The sequence below is a fragment of the Musa acuminata genome, unplaced genomic scaffold, assembly GCF_036884655.1.
Source record: "Musa acuminata AAA Group cultivar baxijiao unplaced genomic scaffold, Cavendish_Baxijiao_AAA HiC_scaffold_53, whole genome shotgun sequence".
In the NCBI taxonomy this organism is placed as follows: domain Eukaryota; kingdom Viridiplantae; phylum Streptophyta; class Magnoliopsida; order Zingiberales; family Musaceae; genus Musa; species Musa acuminata.
Window position 1 is genome coordinate 105,001 of NW_027020335.1, and position 5,000 is coordinate 110,000.

Here is a 5,000-nt window from a genome sequence, read left to right on the forward strand (position 1 = left end):
CGCCGCTCGCTCGCGCAGCCAAAAATGGCCAGTTTTGGCCCGTTTTTGGGCTGTTTTGGCCTGTTTTTGGTCTGTTCTGGCGTGGCGCGGTGACCGTCGTGAGCGGAGCAAAACGTCAGCCATCTCAGCACCTTGGAACCCCCCGGGTGGCACAGGGCTGGATGGGGCTTTCGTATAGCAGGGACGGTGCTGCCTCACGCTTCGCTCGCTGTTCGCCGCTCGCCGCTCGCTCGCGCAACCTAAAATGGCCAGTTTTGGCCCGTTTTTGGGCTGTTTTGGCCTGTTTTTGGTCCGTTCTTGCGTGGCACGGCGACCGTCGTGAGCGGAGCAAAACGTCAGCCATCTCAGCACCCTGGAACCCCCCGGGTGGCACAGGGCTGGATGGGGCTTTCGTATAGCAGGGACGGTGCTGCCTCTCGCTTCGCTCGCTGTTCGCCGCTCACCGCTCGCTCGCTCAGCCAAAAATGGCCAGTTTTGGCCCGTTTTTGGGCTGTTTTGGCCTGTTTTTGGTCCGTTCTTGCATGGCGCGGTGACCGTCGTGAGCGGAGCAAAACGTCAGCCATCTCAGCACCCTGGAACCCCCCGGGTGGCACAGGGCTGGATGGGGCTTTCGTATAGCAGGGACGGTGCTGCCTCACGCTTCGCTCGCTGTTCGCCGCTCGCCGCTCGCTCGCGCAGCCAAAAATGACCAGTTTTGGCCCGTTTTTGGGCTGTTTTGGCCTGTTTATGGTCCGTTCTTGCGTGGTGCGGTGACCGTCGTGAGCGGAGCAAAACGTCAGCCATCTCAGCACCCTGGAACCCCCCGGGTGGCACAGGGCTGGATGGGGCTTTCGTATATAGCAGGGACGGTGCTGCCTCTCGCTTCGCTCGCTGTCCGCCGCTCGCCGCTCGCTCGCGCAGCCAAAAATGGCCAGTTTTGGCCCGTTTTTGGGCCGTTTTGGCCAGTTTTTGGCCTGTTCTTGCATTGCGCGGTGACCGTCGAGAGCGGAGCAAAACGTCAGCCATCTCAGCACCCTGGAACCCCCCGGGTGGCACAGGGCTGGATGGGGCTTTCGTATAGCAGGGACGGTGCTGCCTCTCGCTTCGCTCGCTGTCCGCCGCTCGCCGCTCGCTCGTGCAGCCAAAAATGGCCAGTTTTGGCCCGTTTTTGGGCCGTTTTGGCCAGTTTTTGGCCTGTTCTTGCATTGCGCGGTGACCGTCGAGAGCGGAGCAAAACGTCAGCCATCTCAGCACCCTGGAACCCCCCGGGTGGCACAGGGCTGGATGGGGCTTTCGTATAGCAGGGACGGTGCTGCCTCTCGCTTCGCTCGCTGTCCGCCGCTCGCCGCTCGCTCGTGCAGCCAAAAATGGCCAGTTTTGGCCCGTTTTTGGGCCGTTTTGGCCAGTTTTTGGCCTGTTCTTGCATTGCGCGGTGACCGTCGAGAGCGGAGCAAAACGTCAGCCATCTCAGCACCCTGGAACCCCCCGGGTGGCACAGGGCTGGATGGGGCTTTCGTATAGCAGGGACGGTGCTGCCTCTCGCTTCGCTCGCTGTCCGCCGCTCGCCGCTCGCTCGTGCAGCCAAAAATGGCCAGTTTTGGCCCGTTTTTGGGCCGTTTTGGCCAGTTTTTGGCCTGTTCTTGCATTGCGCGGTGACCGTCGAGAGCGGAGCAAAACGTCAGCCATCTCAGCACCCTGGAACCCCCCGGGTGGCACAGGGCTGGATGGGGCTTTCGTATAGCAGGGACGGTGCTGCCTCTCGCTTCGCTCGCTGTCCGCCGCTCGCCGCTCGCTCGTGCAGCCAAAAATGGCCAGTTTTGGCCCGTTTTTGGGCCGTTTTGGCCAGTTTTTGGCCTGTTCTTGCATTGCGCGGTGACCGTCGAGAGCGGAGCAAAACGTCAGCCATCTCAGCACCCTGGAACCCCCCGGGTGGCACAGGGCTGGATGGGGCTTTCGTATAGCAGGGACGGTGCTGCCTCTCGCTTCGCTCGCTGTCCGCCGCTCGCCGCTCGCTCGTGCAGCCAAAAATGGCCAGTTTTGGCCCGTTTTTGGGCCGTTTTGGCCAGTTTTTGGCCTGTTCTTGCATTGCGCGGTGACCGTCGAGAGCGGAGCAAAACGTCAGCCATCTCAGCACCCTGGAACCCCCCGGGTGGCACAGGGCTGGATGGGGCTTTCGTATAGCAGGGACGGTGCTGCCTCTCGCTTCGCTCGCTGTCCGCCGCTCGCCGCTCGCTCGTGCAGCCAAAAATGGCCAGTTTTGGCCCGTTTTTGGGCCGTTTTGGCCAGTTTTTGGCCTGTTCTTGCATTGCGCGGTGACCGTCGAGAGCGGAGCAAAACGTCAGCCATCTCAGCACCCTGGAACCCCCCGGGTGGCACAGGGCTGGATGGGGCTTTCGTATAGCAGGGACGGTGCTGCCTCTCGCTTCGCTCGCTGTCCGCCGCTCGCCGCTCGCTCGTGCAGCCAAAAATGGCCAGTTTTGGCCCGTTTTTGGGCCGTTTTGGCCAGTTTTTGGCCTGTTCTTGCATTGCGCGGTGACCGTCGAGAGCGGAGCAAAACGTCAGCCATCTCAGCACCCTGGAACCCCCCGGGTGGCACAGGGCTGGATGGGGCTTTCGTATAGCAGGGACGGTGCTGCCTCTCGCTTCGCTCGCTGTCCGCCGCTCGCCGCTCGCTCGTGCAGCCAAAAATGGCCAGTTTTGGCCCGTTTTTGGGCCGTTTTGGCCAGTTTTTGGCCTGTTCTTGCATTGCGCGGTGACCGTCGAGAGCGGAGCAAAACGTCAGCCATCTCAGCACCCTGGAACCCCCCGGGTGGCACAGGGCTGGATGGGGCTTTCGTATAGCAGGGACGGTGCTGCCTCTCGCTTCGCTCGCTGTCCGCCGCTCGCCGCTCGCTCGCGCAGCCAAAAATGGCCAGTTTTGGCCCGTTTTTGGGCCGTTTTGGCCAGTTTTTGGCCTGTTCTTGCATTGCGCGGTGACCGTCGAGAGCGGAGCAAAACGTCAGCCATCTCAGCACCCTGGAACCCCCCGGGTGGCACAGGGCTGGATGGGGCTTTCGTATAGCAGGGACGGTGCTGCCTCTCGCTTCGCTCGCTGTCCGCCGCTCGCCGCTCGCTCGTGCAGCCAAAAATGGCCAGTTTTGGCCCGTTTTTGGGCCGTTTTGGCCAGTTTTTGGCCTGTTCTTGCATTGCGCGGTGACCGTCGAGAGCGGAGCAAAACGTCAGCCATCTCAGCACCCTGGAACCCCCCGGGTGGCACAGGGCTGGATGGGGCTTTCGTATAGCAGGGACGGTGCTGCCTCTCGCTTCGCTCGCTGTCCGCCGCTCGCCGCTCGCTCGTGCAGCCAAAAATGGCCAGTTTTGGCCCGTTTTTGGGCCGTTTTGGCCAGTTTTTGGCCTGTTCTTGCATTGCGCGGTGACCGTCGAGAGCGGAGCAAAACGTCAGCCATCTCAGCACCCTGGAACCCCCCGGGTGGCACAGGGCTGGATGGGGCTTTCGTATAGCAGGGACGGTGCTGCCTCTCGCTTCGCTCGCTGTCCGCCGCTCGCCGCTCGCTCGTGCAGCCAAAAATGGCCAGTTTTGGCCCGTTTTTGGGCCGTTTTGGCCAGTTTTTGGCCTGTTCTTGCATTGCGCGGTGACCGTCGAGAGCGGAGCAAAACGTCAGCCATCTCAGCACCCTGGAACCCCCCGGGTGGCACAGGGCTGGATGGGGCTTTCGTATAGCAGGGACGGTGCTGCCTCTCGCTTCGCTCGCTGTCCGCCGCTCGCCGCTCGCTCGCGCAGCCAAAAATGGCCAGTTTTGGCCCGTTTTTGGGCCGTTTTGGCCAGTTTTTGGCCTGTTCTTGCATTGCGCGGTGACCGTCGAGAGCGGAGCAAAACGTCAGCCATCTCAGCACCCTGGAACCCCCCGGGTGGCACAGGGCTGGATGGGGCTTTCGTATAGCAGGGACGGTGCTGCCTCTCGCTTCGCTCGCTGTCCGCCGCTCGCCGCTCGCTCGTGCAGCCAAAAATGGCCAGTTTTGGCCCGTTTTTGGGCCGTTTTGGCCAGTTTTTGGCCTGTTCTTGCATTGCGCGGTGACCGTCGAGAGCGGAGCAAAACGTCAGCCATCTCAGCACCCTGGAACCCCCCGGGTGGCACAGGGCTGGATGGGGCTTTCGTATAGCAGGGACGGTGCTGCCTCTCGCTTCGCTCGCTGTCCGCCGCTCGCCGCTCGCTCGTGCAGCCAAAAATGGCCAGTTTTGGCCCGTTTTTGGGCCGTTTTGGCCAGTTTTTGGCCTGTTCTTGCATTGCGCGGTGACCGTCGAGAGCGGAGCAAAACGTCAGCCATCTCAGCACCCTGGAACCCCCCGGGTGGCACAGGGCTGGATGGGGCTTTCGTATAGCAGGGACGGTGCTGCCTCTCGCTTCGCTCGCTGTCCGCCGCTCGCCGCTCGCTCGTGCAGCCAAAAATGGCCAGTTTTGGCCCGTTTTTGGGCCGTTTTGGCCAGTTTTTGGCCTGTTCTTGCATTGCGCGGTGACCGTCGAGAGCGGAGCAAAACGTCAGCCATCTCAGCACCCTGGAACCCCCCGGGTGGCACAGGGCTGGATGGGGCTTTCGTATAGCAGGGACGGTGCTGCCTCTCGCTTCGCTCGCTGTCCGCCGCTCGCCGCTCGCTCGCGCAGCCAAAAATGGCCAGTTTTGGCCCGTTTTTGGGCCGTTTTGGCCAGTTTTTGGCCTGTTCTTGCATTGCGCGGTGACCGTCGAGAGCGGAGCAAAACGTCAGCCATCTCAGCACCCTGGAACCCCCCGGGTGGCACAGGGCTGGATGGGGCTTTCGTATAGCAGGGACGGTGCTGCCTCTCGCTTCGCTCGCTGTCCGCCGCTCGCCGCTCGCGCAGCCAAAAATGGCCAGTTTTGGCCCGTTTTTGGGCCGTTTTGGCCAGTTTTTGGCCTGTTCTTGCATTGCGCGGTGACCGTCGAGAGCGGAGCAAAACGTCAGCCATCTCAGCACCCTGGAACCCCCCGGGTGGCACAGGGCTGGA